Source organism: Dipodomys merriami, unplaced genomic scaffold (genome assembly GCF_024711535.1).
Source record: "Dipodomys merriami isolate MVZ:Mamm:240054 unplaced genomic scaffold, mDipMer1.0.p SCAF_17, whole genome shotgun sequence".
In the NCBI taxonomy this organism is placed as follows: Eukaryota; Metazoa; Chordata; class Mammalia; order Rodentia; family Heteromyidae; genus Dipodomys; species Dipodomys merriami.
Genome location: NW_027203048.1, coordinates 2,186,966 through 2,202,500, shown reverse-complemented (window position 1 = coordinate 2,202,500; position 15,535 = coordinate 2,186,966). Strand labels below are relative to the sequence as shown.

General features: G+C 41.5%; 1 protein-coding gene across 5 annotated transcripts in view; it reads right to left on the bottom strand.

The window, feature by feature from the left end:
- Positions 1–15,535, bottom strand: part of Kcns3 (potassium voltage-gated channel modifier subfamily S member 3) — a 35,702-nt gene that overhangs the window by 11,018 nt on the left and 9,149 nt on the right. For 2 of the 5 annotated variants that reach the window (XM_070025033.1, XM_070025032.1), the window contains 3 exons: positions 10,798–10,898; positions 5,640–5,760; positions 3,763–3,940 (listed from right to left, as the gene is read on the bottom strand). The gene's annotated coding sequence lies outside the window, so the exon portion shown is untranslated. The remainder of the gene's footprint in view (positions 1–3,762; positions 3,941–5,639; positions 5,761–10,797; positions 10,899–15,535) is intronic. The other 3 variants (XM_070025034.1, XM_070025035.1, XM_070025036.1) reach the window with 3 other exon arrangements.

Below are 15,535 nucleotides of genomic sequence, written 5' to 3'. Positions count from 1 at the left end.
GATAACTAACACAAAACTCCATTCTAGCTCTCTTCTGTATCTGACATGCTTGCCAAGCATGGGCCAAAGCTGGCAACACACCTGTGGTATACTTCCTGGCTTCAGAGGCCACCCAATTTCAGAACATTCATAACCTGAACCAAACTCTTATATGTTGAGTGAAACAAAATTAACACACTGTGTTCCATTATTCACACTGAGCCAAAAGATATATCAGACAAACATTGAGAGACAAAGCCTAGGGAAACTAATATTTGAATTGTCTCATCCCAGCTATGTGACCGTGGCAAGGAAGACTCTTCAACTGTGAAATGAAATGCCAAACCCAACTCAATGACAAGATAATAAATGCAGTATTGGGGTTATAGCTCAAGTGGGTACAACGCTTGCCTAGCAAGCTTGAAGCTTTGAGTTCAAATCCCAGGATTAAAGTAAACAAATAACAAATGCAAAAGTCTTTTTGGAACCATGACTCACAAGACCTATGTAAAAATTTACTCTAAAAATGTAACCTAGGTAAGAATGACAAAGAAACACATGAGGAAATGCTCATCATTCCTGGCCATAAAGGAAAAGTCAATCAAAACAATTTTGAGATTCCACCTCACCCTGTTAGATTTTCCAACATTGTGAACTTGAATAACAAATGTTGGTGGGGATATGGGGAGAAAAGAACCCTGTTACACTGCTGGTGACATGTATAATCTAAACAGATCTTCCCTGTGACCCAGACCTTCCACTCCTAGACATCTACCCTGAACATCATGAGCCCTGGGATATAATAAATGATACAGGTCTCTAGGCCGTTCACACACAGTGAGACCAAAGGAGGATACTCTCAGGAGAGAACAGAAAGGCACACTGCTTATACACATCTGAGAATATGAAGTAATATTTATCAAAATGAACTCCAGGAAATGGAAACAAGAGTTTGGGGGTTCTTCTTTTCTATTTTTTGTTTTCATTTATTTTTGTCCTGTTTGTTTATATGCTTTGGAGAGTGTAAAGGGGGGGGCAGAAATGGAGGGACAAAGGGTAAACAAATACAGCAATGATACACACTGGACACAATGCTGAACATGAACTTTACAACTTGTGGGCAGGGATGGGAGGGAAAAACTGGGAGAGAGCAAGAGTAAGGCTGACATTATCCAAAAAGAAATATATTCTTTTGTATGTGTGCCAGTCCTAGAGCTTGAACTCAGGGCCTTGGCACTGTCCCTGAGCTTCTTTAGCTCCAGGCTAGCACTCTACCACTTGAGTCACAATGCCACTTCTGGCCTTTCTGAGTTGTTTGTTAGAGATAACAGTCTCAAAGACTTTCCTGCCCAGCTGGCCTCAAACCGCAATCTTCAGATCTCAGCCTCTTCGGTATCTAGGATTATGGGTGTACGCCACCAGCACCTGGCTTAGAAATGTACTCTTTTTTATTAATATTTTCTTTTTTTCTTTTTTTGATTGTGAAAATACTGTACAGAGGGGTTACAATTACATGGGCAAAATAATGAGTACATTTCTTATCAAGCATTGAAGCCTCCTCCTTTGTTTCCCCTTCCCATCACTTCCCATCCTCCCCCCACACCCCCCTAACCTTTCTCCCCCCCCCCAAAGTTGTAAAGTTCATTTTCGACATAACGACTTATACATCTCATTGTTGCAATGGGTCCACCTGTATCCCTATTTAAACTATTTGTTTTTTCCCTTCCCCTCCACAAATTATACCGACATCAAATACAGTGAAAGCAGGGGTTATACTGTGGGAGAGGGACATACAAAGCAACAAAGAAATAATATCTTAGGGTTAGAAATGTACTTTTTACCCGACTTTTGCAACTGCAAGCCCTCTGTACATCACCTTTACAATAACAATAATTTTTAATGAGGAATAACCTGGAAGTAACAAAAATGTAAAAGTATAAAAATAAAAATATGGGCTGGGAAGGTGGCTCAGGGGTAGAGCGCTTGCCTTGCATGCCTCAGCCCCATATAAGCAAAAAAGAAAAAAAACAGAAGTGGCGCTCTCGCTCAAGTGGTAGAGTGCTAGCCTTGAGCTGAAGAGCTGAGGGACAGCGCCCAGGCCCAGAGTTCAGGCCCCACTACCGGACCAAAAAATAAATAAATAAAAACTAAAAAAATAAAAATAAAAATATGAAAAAAATAAATAAAAATAAAAATATGACCTAGGGGTTGGTAGTTCAGTAGAAATAAGTATGCCTAACAAGTGTGAAGCCCTGAGTTCAGTCCTGAGTAACACACACACACACACACACACACACACACACACACACACACACACACACACACACACACACAGAAGCTAAAAAGACAAAAAACATCAAAACAACAAAAATATGGCTTAATGCAATAGTATATTTTCCTTCCTTCCCCCTTCTTGCCTCATTCCTTTCTCTTCTGCTCCTTGCATCCATACAGCAGTATTAGCTCTGTGCTAGCCCTATTAGATCTCTGCTTGGTGTGTGACTTCTCCTCTCTGGAAACTCCAGGGATCTCTGTATTCTACACAGCACATCTCCAAGCATTGGGACGCTCAGAAGGCTGAGTAACTTAGTGAGCCAGATAGCCAGAAAGCTGACCTATTTATAAAAGGCAAAACCTCACAGGGGACCACTTTTCAATAAGGAAAATACAGACTTTTCCCCAAAAGGAGCTGCTCACCCTGCATCTCTAGCCACATTACTTCTCCAACAGAACCCCATTGTGTGGAGAAGTACACTTATGTGTACTCCATTATGTGGAGAAGTGTACTTATGAATGTCTGTAACAGGAAGGTTCTGGTAGTCAAGAGAAGGAATTGTAGAGAATTTGAAAGGACCCAGATCAATTCATAGGCCTCCTCTTCTATTCACTTTGTCGGGCACCCCTTATATAAGCCATTGTATCAGCATCACTCACAGGATGATATAAAAGACATTATAATACCCTGTGACAGATGCTTAATAGGATGTACAGATTGAAAGGAGCAAAAGAGAAAAGGCTATAGCCACAGTGGACAGCAGCTGACTCCTTCTGTGTAGGAGTTTAGTGGTCGGAGTGAGCAGCCATCAGAAAGTCATCTGTTGTCCTCTCTATAGCTACAGCCCTTATGCTAACTACTGTTCACAGTCTAGTAATAAGATACTCACTTCCAGACCAAGTATGGCAAACTTTAATGCTCCAGCAGCCAAAACAGTTAATTCAAGCAAATGCAGGGTTTGTTCAGGACCTTGCTGAACTATCTATCCTTGTCTAAGTAGATAGGATGCATTATATAGTTCTTTGGAGGGAGCAGAGGTACAGTATAGACATAGCCTCCAGTGTTGTACAAAGATATGGAAACTCTGATTTTTACATTTGTAAAAATAGCTCAAATTTCATTAGACCCATTCTACCATGCACTAAACATTGTTTCCCACAAAATATGCTTCTGTAACCTGAGCCACACTTATACCAATATAAGTTCCAGGGCATTTATTTTTTTAGCCAGATGGACTCAAATAAGAGGAATCATGTCGCAATACTAGTGGTGTTACATGTATGCCACAGAATGTTCCAAACTTGGACTAAGACATCACTCAACATTAATCCAACCCTTCCAGGCACAGCCCTTCCTCTTTCAACTACTCACATCAATTGCTCAATGGATTTTATCCAGAGAATAGCCTAATCTTTCTAATTATTCATGTTACTGTATTGTTCATTTTCTTCTTCCTCTGCTATACAACAGCTGTCAAGAGAAAAGTGACACTGAGAAGTGACTCTTACCTTTGTGGTGGCGATGTCACACACTCTGCCTTCATCCTGCATAGTAGAACATCCATTGTCATCCAAGAAGCTCCGCCCTTCTTCCCTCTCTGGAATGTGGGGTGCGCATAGGCATTGAGTAGCCAAGCCTGTCTTCTAGTTGTGCAAGCCAAAGCAATGGCTGGGAAGTCGCTCTCACCTGAAAAAGAAACCATCCACTGAGTTGTAACTCCAAGGAAGAAACATAGCCAAGAATTCTATCACAGACTCCATGCTCTGAGCATGTAAGCCTTAGGGCCCCATGAAATTGTCAGGGAGGTGATATTCTTTTCTTCTTCTGAAATCATTGCTCCAGTTGAATATATGAATAGGTATAAGGGCTCTCAGAACTTGACTGTAATAGAATGTTTCAAGCATCACTATGGATTGAGGGAGTAGCCAAAATAATCTAGACACTAGAAACTCTCATCTCCCACATGGTTTCCTCACAGGAGTGTTAGTCTTCTAGTCAGTTCACTCAAGATATATATTGTAAACTTCTAAATGAACATAATTTTAATCCATTTCAGAGTCCAGCTTCTGCAGGGGTTGGAACTCCAATAAAATTAACACTGTTGCTGTAATTTGAAATCCATAGATTTCAAAGGTGAGACACATTCCATTTTTTTTCTCTATTGGCCCATTGACAGATTTCACAGACTGGAAATGATGACAGGTACTAATGCAGAGTCTTCTAATTAATGTGTGGGATGTATGTGTGTACAGTGTATATGTGTATATGTATGCATATGTGTGCATGCACATGTGCAAATGGGTCCAAGGAGCTTGAAATTTGTGCCAAAACAAACAGAAAAACAAACGCTCAGTTTTTCCTCTCTGAGTAAATTAAACAAATCAAAAACCATTTCCATTCCCAACCAGGTAAGTCTTGTCTCATGTTGATGCACCCTCACAAACTGTAGGAGCATCTTAACATCCATCCATTGATTTTCATGTTTTCTAATCTACACTAAGTCCAAAAGGGAGGAGGAGAAATAAATATTGATTCAGAGCAAAAGCATGCCTCTGGCTACAGTACTCATTAAACAAACATTCCTAGTGGTTTCCTGATCTTCAGGGTATTACCTTCAGTGCTGGGACCCCTGAACTAGATGTTCTTGAGTCCAGCCCCAGAGCTCAGCAAGTAAACAAGTAAGTTTCCTGATAATGTACAGCAGCTGAAGCAGAGCCAGCTAGAGGGCAGTTGTCCTACCAGGGGAAGAGCAAGACCTTGGTATATATTCCTGCATTTCAAAGGGGGTAAATTTCCACTTCTGGCAGAGGTGATAATAAAGAAAGACTTAGAAGCACACACAGATCTACCCAAACTCAATTCACAGACAGAACTCTTGGTAGAGATGGCAGAGAATTCTCAACAGGAATAAATAATAGCAATTCAAGAGATAAAAAATCTTCTCCTTCCCATTTCTTGATCCTTTCCTTCCTCCTCTTTCCTCTTCCTCCTCCTCCTCCTCCATCTTCTCTCCCTTCACAGTCTCCCAGTAGCATGATTGGGTCAGCCTTAAATATTTGCATTGCAGTGAACCAGAAATGCTGCTGAGCCTTTATAAAAAAGAATCTACAGTGCACACATATAGTCTTTCTTGTCAGATGCCTTTCCAACTATAGTACCTTTCAAGAGAAGGTTAAGATTAATTTGTCTGGAAGATAATTAATTAACTCCAAACAGCTTTGATAACAGTGTATTAATAAAGGATGGAAGAAAATCACAAGGTGCTTAGACTATTCAGCATTTCAAGAATCTCCAAGCACTGTCTCTTCACAGAAAGGTCAAGTCTGTCTCAGGGACACGGGGTGAGGTTGCCAAGTGCATCCTTTTATTTAATAGAAACTGGTACCTCGGGAGCCTTCAGGTAATGTCTCACGAATGAATGACAACTTAGCTGTCCTTTTCACTCTTCCTGCCACCAAAATTCAGAATTCCTGTGCTTGGTCCATTTTCTGTCACCATGATTCCTACTAAAAAGAAAAAAAATTGCAAACCTGGATTTTCAAAAGACATGTAAGACCAGTCGTGAGTTCTTACTGTGAATTTATTCACGCCCAATTTTTGGTGTGATTTCCCTCCACACCAAGTGATAACTAGTATTCTCTGAATTCCCACAATATGCCAGGTACATTGATGAGATATTTAGTCACACCTCCTCCACCTGCAAGCAATGAACATACTACATATTATTATTCCCATTTAATAGGTGAGACATTGAGGTTCAAAGAAGCTATGTGTCTGAAGTTCCATATCTAAGGAGGACCAGAGCCAAGGCTAAAACTAGATGAGTCTGTGTGACTTCATTTACTGTGGACATCAACATTTCTTTTAGCCCTTGTAGAAAGAAGGTCAATGGGGAGTTAAGCGAGGTGGGTAGAATGTGACTGAAGAATCAGGATCTGTGTGAAAACAAAACATGTACATCTAACCTCACCCTGCTCCCTGCTTGACAATCTCACTCAAAGTTTCTATTTCTTTGAGTTCCTGCCAATGTGAGTAGAGGTGACTTGGTCAAAGAAGCGAGGATTGGTTATGATTTACCTCTTAGCAGGTTTCTGACTCTGCTGAGTGATTCAGCAGGATGCTGGCAAAGCACATCAAGTTCACTCAAGGATTGAGTGAACTTCTGCAGAACTCCTCTCTTCATAATACCTCTCTGAACCATCCCAGTGCTTCCTTCCAGCCTGGCTGAATTTCACCGTGGGTTGACTACAGCCTTCAAAACACATATGAAATGATTGCCTCTATTATTGAGAGAGAAAACTAAAGATGAAATGGAACGTTATATGGCTTCATCCTCTGGAGACCTGATGTTCCATCTTGTAACTAAATCCAGGAAAATTCAAAGGGGCAGCAGACAGTCCCTCCACCATTCCCACAGGTATAAGGTTGATTTCCAAAGCTATCAAATCAGTGCCTGAGATATCAAAGCAGTGACTCCATGTGACAATGCAGGATGGGCTCTGTGTCCTTGCTACCTGCACAGAATCCTCTATCTCCCTACCACGATAGCGCCATATTCTGAAACACGGTCATATTGTTGCCTTCATTTTTGGGACAATGTCTTAATACTAATCTTCATATTAATTATCCTGGACACCCAGTGGTGCTTTGCACATTGTTTGGAACCAGTTCCTCTCCCTCAAGCCAAGAAGACTAAAAAGAAAATTAATGAAAAGAACCAATATGGACAACAAAAGAAAGCTGATCAAGGGTGAAACTAGAGGAAGAAAGTGCAAAAGACACAAGGTGGTAACCAGGAGAGGAGTCTCACCACAAAGATGCAGCGTGACTCACCCAATGGTGGAACATCTCAGGAATGAAGAGTGTCAAAAGCGAGTCTCAGCCACCCTCACGTACCCCCAAAGCCTCCCAATTCTTTTGAGTCTAGACTCCAGGCAGCATTTCTGGGTGATCTGAGTCCCATTTCACTTGCCAATGGCAAGCATACAAGCTACATATGTCCAACATGAGCGTCTACTCTGTCCATTGAGGCCTCACTTCAGTGGAGCTTAATGAGGTGTCGGGGGAGGTTGATTTAGTTTCCTGTGAGTTTCAAGTCTCCTGGATTTCAGTCAGTTCTGGAACATCTCGGAAAGTTTTTGACGTTGCAAGGCTCATATTGGGGTCGCCAGCTTCCCTGGAGACAGCATGACCTTACAAACTTCTACACCCATATTCCTCAACCTTGACACTGTCAACATGCTTTTTTCTGTGGGCACTGTGCTAAGCAGTGTGAGATACTTAGCAGTATCCCCAGCTGTAGCATGAGATGCCAAGGTATCATGACAACCAATACTGCCTCCAGAGACAATTGTCCCTGAGGAGGGGTACAAAACACATCCCCAGGTGAGAACCCAGGCTCTGCAAATATAGTTAAAGGACTGCAGACACCTGTTTGGGAGCTTGAAAATTTGAAAGTTTGCAATGACTGATTGAACTAATACTTTATCTACTGATGGGGCTGGAGATGGTACCCCACGCCCCCAACACTTGTTCTTATATGATTCAGTTAGGACATTTCACATCATGGTGTCAGACAACCAAACCTTAAAAACATTAGGAAAGATGGAAGCAACTTTAACATTTTGTTGAAACCCAAAACACACTTCATGTGATTTGAAGTCTAAAGGTAAGTGATTTGCTCTAAGAGCAGCTGTCAGGAATTTCTAAATGTCTTGTATACTAAGATATATTGTAGGGCTGGGAAGGTGGCTCAGTGGTAGAGTGCTTGCTTTGCATGCTTGAGGCCCTGGGTTCAATTCCTCAGCACTACATAAGCAGAAAGAAAAAAAAGCCAGAAGTGGTGCTGTGGCTCAAGTGGTAGAGCGCTAGCCTTGAGCTGAAGAGCTGAGGGACAGCACCCAGGCCCAGAGTTCAGGCCCACGACTGGACCACACCTCCCCAAAAAAAGATATATTGTAGCCACAGGCTAAAGGAGCTATTTATACTGCCAAATTTCTGCAGTTGTGCTGCTCCTGATGAACGTCTCCACTCTTGCCAAACTTCCTGTATTGTGGAAATGCACTTTTACCCAGGAAAAATGAAAAAAATTAAAATAAAATATAAGCAGGTCACTATCCATCAATCACAAACCAATTTTCAATCAAATCTGAGAGTAACAAAATCATAGGATTAATAATGGAAGATGAAATTCCATCCTACCTCCATCTCACTTAATTAAAATGAGAATTGCCGTTCAATCTTTTGCTTAAATAATATTAAAATATCACCACCTGACTGCCATAATTGGATTGACTATGCTAGAAAAATTATATTGATATTTAAATCCTATCACTTGAAGCCATCAGAATGATACAGCATCTGACTCTGACAATGGATTATGAAGAAAATCCCTCAACTATGTACTTTTTCCAAATTGTCAAATTTCAAGCAGTAACTAAGTTAATACAAGAAATCTACAATGCATACAATTTTTTCTTTCATGTTCATCTGCCTTGAGAGGGCGAAATAGATTCAAGAATTACAAATAAATTTCTAGAAGTTCCGATTTTATGTGTGAAAACTAGTACGTGCCTTCAAGAGCCGAGACTCTAAATTACATTTGAAAGGCAAACATTACCTTACACTTCTCTTGACTATTCAGAATGAGTAAATGCAACACTAGCTCTAGAAATCTCACAGGCTGGAAAGCTCGGGTAACTAAACACCACCTTCCTCTCCTGCTGTGTTTCTAGACAACCTCCCTGGAGGTGGGAGGAGCAGCAGATGCTCCACAGAGTCACCTCCCCAAGGCACTGAAGCCAGGAAAGCAGAGGCGACCAGGCTAGGACCTGCCCTGTGGAGGTGTGCCCCACGAAGGAGAAACCACCACACGGCGCTCCCACAGGTCACTCCTGAGTGTTCACAGGGCTCTTTTGTCACCAATCCGTTGGCCACACCAAAGAACTATCCTGGTTCTGTCCATCTTGTAGCTCATCCTGTGTAGTGAGACTAGCTGAAGACAGAAGCTCACACTGTAGGCTGTACATAGGCAGACAGATCAAGCCCACCTGTGAACCAGACACTAGACCCCAGCCTTCTCTCTCATGTTGTGAATGGCTGATGCATTAAATCATTGCACTGATACAAGGATAAAGACAAGACCCGAAAGCAAGCTACTTTGGATGGTTCAGGTTCAACACAGTAATCATGCCATGATAATGGCTGGAGAAACTAGTTCAAGGAAACATTTCTCCAAGACATTGGAACAATGTGTATCAAGAAATGGCACCGTTTCACATTTCCAAATGAATTGGGAGGAAATAAGTTAGAACAAGGGTTCGAAGAGATGTCTGTACCAGGATGTTCATTGTATCATTAATTATTCATAGGTGTACAAAATCAAAAGCAACTTGCATACTTGTTAATAAGGGAATGAGAAAAGAGCCTGGAGATGGACTTGTAGCAGAGTCCTGTGGCTGTGGCACATGCAGGTGTAAGCATGGGAACCTCTCCTGGATGCAGACATTGGGGTTCCTGCTCTCAGAACTTCTTTCTTGTTGGTGGTGGTGGTCATGGGGCCTGAACTCTGGGCCTGGGCACTGTCCCTCGGCTCTTCAGCTCAAGGCAAGTGCTCTACCACTTAAGCCACAGCTCCATTTCTGGTTCTCTGGTGGTTAATTGTGGATAAGAGTCTCACAGACTTTCTTGCCTGGGCTGACTCTGAATCGCAATCCTCAGATCTCAACCTCCTGAGTAGCTAGGATTACAGGCATGAGCCACTGGCGCTTGGCTCTCAGAACTTCTATATGGGGATGCCTTCCCCCTGGGCTCCTACACTCACTTTACAGCTGAGGAAACTAGACAATACAGCTATCTCTGAGTGTCCAGGCAGTGATAGCCCATTGACGTGAACCCAAACAGAGCTCTAAACCACTCCCATAACCGTGAATGCTCTCCTGCTCACAGAGCTTTGAAAAGCAGCCACAATGTGCTTAAAAAGGAAATAACTGTGATATGACATATGTTATGATTTTATCTTTGCAAAGTATGTCTCATTTTATACAATAAGGAAAATAAGGCAGGTAGGTGCTGGTGGCTCATGCCTGTCATCCTAGCTACTGAAGAAGCTGAGCTCTTAGACCTGTGGTTCAAAGCCAGCCCGGGCAGGAAAACTGATGAGACTGAAAAAAGCTGTTGGAAGTGAGTGGAGTTGTGACCCAAATGGTAGAGTACTAGCTATGAACAAAAAGGCTTAGAAACAATGTCAGGGCACTGAGTTAAAAGTCCCAGGATCAGCAAAAATAAGTACATACATACATACATACATACATACACCTTGAAGAATATGTACCATATTGTTACATGTGTTCCTTCAGGATGATGGGATTTGGAGTAGTTTTTAACTTCTTCTCTGAACCTCTCAACATGGCATGAATTTCTTCAAATGGCTAAGTGTTATAAAACTACTTTGTCAATAGTGTTACACAGAAAAACAATAAAAGATCCCAAGCAGTCCTGGAAGGTACTTGAGCAGGAGGGAGAGAAGGAAGAACTAGACATACGGGCTTGTGTGGGATGGAATCCTCAGCCAGGCACGTCTGTCTCATGCATAGGAATTCTGAGCTGCTTTTGTTCACTCACAGCTGCTTTGTGGCAGGTGATCCTAGATGACAAGAGAGCAAAAGATAGTATTATAGATTTTGTCCTGAGAGATTAGCAGAGAGAAATAAGCAGGTAGACAACTGACTGCAACACAGAGTCAAATACATTGGTACCATAAAGCAAGGAGAGTAAGAGAGAGAGTAGCATTTGGTAAGGATAGAGTCCTAGGAAATAGAGGTTTCTATATATTTTTTCCCTAGCAGAAAGACTATATAAAGAACAGGGTACAAGTGGCACATGCCTGGAGCCTCAGTTACTTGAGAGACAGAGGTAGGAAGATCATGAATTCAAGACCAGTTAAATCTTGTTTCAAAAACAAAATAGGTACAAAAGGCCTGGAAACATGGCCCAAGAGTATAGTACTTGTCTCCCATGTACAAAGCTGTGGCTTCACTAAAGAATTTTATCAGTCCCTAAAATATACTCAGAGATATGCCTTTTTTATGTGTTTACCTCATCTATTTGTTTCCCCATTCCAGTTTAAACTATATTAAAGTTTTCTAGGAAACAGAGATCTCAAAAAGCCAGGTAAAAGGCAGAGTTGGCAAGTCCACAGACCAGTGATGGCCATGCGGGGAACTGGGGCTACTGTGACTGGCGGCTTTTTGTCTGTCTTCATGCAAAATGCTTTTATCTCTGAAACAAGCTGTGCTTCGGCTTTAAACCCCTAAATGAATATGGGAACAGTACATATGACTTCTTATCAATTCATGGGCTCTTGAAAGGAGCCATAAAACATTACAAAGCACTAAGGAATAACAGAAGATTCACACTGTTTCTTAGGCTAACCTCTATTGATGCGCACATTCAGGCTTCTTGGTAGTGTGTGTCATAAAACAATTTTCCTAGAAAATCTTGAAGAGTGCTTACTTTGGGCCAAGTACTGCTTGAATTACCTTAGGTTGTGCTGGGTGATGCTGGATAAAACTTACTATGATTTGCATTATGCAAATGAGGAAAATGAAGCCACATATGTTGATCGGCATGGCCAGACAGGAATAGGTGGGGCTAAAATTCAGATCCATGGCTAAGGGGACAATCGTGTAACAACTACCCTGCCATGGGGGAAGCCTGCTCTAGTCCTAGCAGTATGACTTGGGTAAGTCATGAAAACTTCTGAGGGTTCCTAATCTGTCTAGAAAGGTAGGTAGAAAAGTAGACAGATGGGTAAATAGATAATTAGATTCAATAGAGAGATGGATGGATAGGTAGGTAGATAGAGAGAGAAAATAACAGAGAGATGGATAGACAGATAGATAAACAGAAATACAGACAGACAAATAGCTATAATACATTAAAAACTGAACACAAGATAACCATACCTATACTCAAGTGTGATTATGTTGAGTGGGGGGGGGGAGGGGGGGGTAAAGTAGATTGCTAACCAGAGTCAGGAAAGGAGGCCCTGTCCGATGTTACCATCCCCAAACACACCATTCACTCCCTTTTCTAAACCTCTCTGAGGCTCTTACCTTTGAATCATATTTTTTCCTTTACTTCTCAGTAACTTCAAGTTTTGAAACGTCAGTTCTTCCAGGAGACTTTCAATGTACCGCCTACCAATAAGCATACACACACAGACGTACAGACACATGTGTGTGCACAATCTCCTCTGTGCTTGCAAAACCCCATTCCTCAGCAATATCCTCAACACAGTAATAGTAAAGTCTGATTCACAGCAGACATGTAGATATCAAGCAAAAAATACAATGAAATTAATGTTCTGCATCCTCCCCACCAAAAAAAAATGATTTCTGTGCTCAAGATGGAATGGTGAGCACTACTTAAGAGGTATCTTCTACACCAGATTGCCTTTCTTGAGAGCTCTGAGACACCCAAATGAGAATGCCTGACTAAACTGTTATAGTCTCTTTTCAGTTGCTAAGAAAACATCTGTGACTGTATAATTTATAAAGAATAGAAGATTTCTTTAGCTCATAACTCTAGAGGCTGGAAGTAATAGCATGATGTAGCAACCGATGAGAGCCAGTAAACTATACCATAACATACTCACATGAGACAGAACAAGTGTCATAGAACAGATCTCCCTTCCTCTTCTTATAAAGACACAAATATAGCTAACTATCAGTGGCTTATGGCTGTAATCCCAGATACTCAGAAGGATGATCTAGGTCCAAAACCAGTTTGGACAGAAAAGACCAAGAGACTCTTATCTCCAGTTAACCAGCAAAAATACAGGGATGGAGATGTAGCTCAAGAGGTAAGTAAAAAAGTTGAGCAAGAATGTGAGACTGTGAATTAAAAATCTGGTACTACTGCAAAAGAGAGAGACAGAAACAGATAGAGAGAAGGAAGGGAGGGAGAGAGGGAGGAAAAGAGAGAGGAGAAAAAGAAAGGAAAGAAAGAAGGAAGAAGGAAGGAAGAAGGAAGGAAGAAGGAAGGAAGGAAGGAAGGAAGGAAGGAAGGAAGGAAGGAAGGAAGGAAGGAAGGAAGGAAGGAAGGAAGGAAGGCCATCATAAAGTGTAATCCAAGTTACCTCCAAAAGGGCATATATGCACGTACTATCAACAGGAACATTAAACGTCCTTCACTCTTATTAACATTACAATTCCACCCAAATTTCAAGCCCTGAATATTGGGGTGGCACCGCAAAGGTTAACACGAGCTATTGTTTCTCTATATCCAAGCTGAGCACCTGGTATTTCCAGAGGATTTCAGAAAAGTGTTTATTGCTGCTAGAAGAAAACAGAGAGCCTTTGCCAAACCATAAATCCTCAGCATATTTACAGCAAAACTTTCAGACGGCCAAGTGGCTTTTTCTGCAGCAAGTTTTCCACAGGGCTTATTTATTTCATGCAGTTTTAAAAAAGCAAGTTTTACTTAACTTTGTGAAAGATATAATAAAATAAATATGATGGCTTATATAGCATTAGTCTATTCCTTGGACAGTAGAAAAATGTGTCTATGTTTCTAAACATCCTGATCCAGTTCCTGGAAGCCATTGGGAAGATTTTTCTTTCTTAATGTTTTGCCCAGAATTATCTGCCATGACTCATTTTATACTTCATGAATATGAAAAAATTATAAAATAATGAGATCCCCAGGCAATTTTTTTATTTTTTTCAATTTGACTAATTAAAATTAATCTCACACCTCTCATTTCTCTATGCCGTTTCACACACTTACCTCTCTCTGTCTCCAAGTTCTCCACATGAGGAGGCAAGAGGTACAATGGAGCGGGAAGGAAGCATCAGAGCTCTTCCAAGAGGATCACATCCTCCAGCCAGCTCTGCAGAGGACTGACAGCCCAGGGCCAGGCTTCAGAAGGCAGCGCTGCCCATCATCCCTGGGCAGGTGCTAGCTTCCCTACCACAAGCTACCAGGAAGTCTTCACCCCACAGTAAACAGAAACACACACTTGAAAATCAACCTTTGTAGCTGGGCACCTATAATCCTAGCTACTCAGGAGTCTGAGATCTGAGGATTGTGGTTCGAAGCCAGCCCAGGCAGGAGAGTGGGTGAGACTCTTATCTCCAATAAACCACCATAAATGCCAGAAAAGGAGCTGTGACTCAAGTGGTAGAGTTAGCTTGGAGCAAAAAAGAACAAGAAATAAAATAAAATAAGAAGCTCAGGGACAGCTCCCAGGCCCTGACTTTAAGACCCAGGATCGCAAAAGGAAGAGAAGAGAGGGGGAAGGAAGGAAGGAAGGAAGAAAGGAAGGAAGGAAGGAAGGAACGAAGGAACGAAGGAACGAAGGAACGAAGGAAGGAACGAAGGAAGAGAGGGAGGGAGGGAGGGAGGGAAGGAGGGAGGGAGGGAGGGAGGAGAGAAAGAGAGAAAGGAAGGAAAATGAGAGAAAGAAAGAAAGGAAGGAAGGAAGGAAGGAAGGAAGGAAGGAAGGAAGGAAGGAAGGAAGGAAGGAAGGAAGGCAGAAAAAAGGAAAGAAGAAAAAAGAAAAAGAAAGAAAGAGAAAGAATGAGAAAGAAAAAAGAAAAGAGAAAGAAATAAAGAAAGAAAGAAAGATCAACTTTATATAAACTATGACTTCCTGTACCTGGTTTGCAGAACCGTTCTCACTTCCTACTGAAGTGAGTATAATGAAGATAATTCAAAGTAATTCCACTCTCAACCAACTTCTAACTCCCAATAGAATGATGCAAGCAGTGTTTGGGAAATTTTTGTTTGTTTGTTACATAAACTCGGGGGAAAATACCACAGTATTCTGTAGTTGGTTTATTTGTACTAAATCAACTAAGCTGTCATTTAAGGTGTGTGTGTGTGTGTGTGTGTGTGTGTGTGTGTGTGTGTGTGTGTGTGTGTGTGTCTGTGTCTGTGTGTGTGTGTCTGTGTCTGTTTCTGTGTATCTGTGTGTCTGTGTGTCTGTGTGTCTGTGTGTGTGTATACAGACCAGGATGTTGCCCTATTTCTCCCTTTTACAGCTCATAGTGTTCAATTGCCAACATTGAAAAACAGCTACTGTCTACTTACTGTGACTAATACGTTTTTCTGGGCTAGTAATAAACCTGCTCCAGTAGGAAATCAGTCTCATGTTTAGCCATGTCTGCATGAAAATTGTTTCTAAGCTGTTCCTGCTAATTGACAAAGGTTTATATGCAGAATGCTCTTAACTCTGTCGATGTAGTAGCTAGAGATGACTGGTAAAATATAATTAAC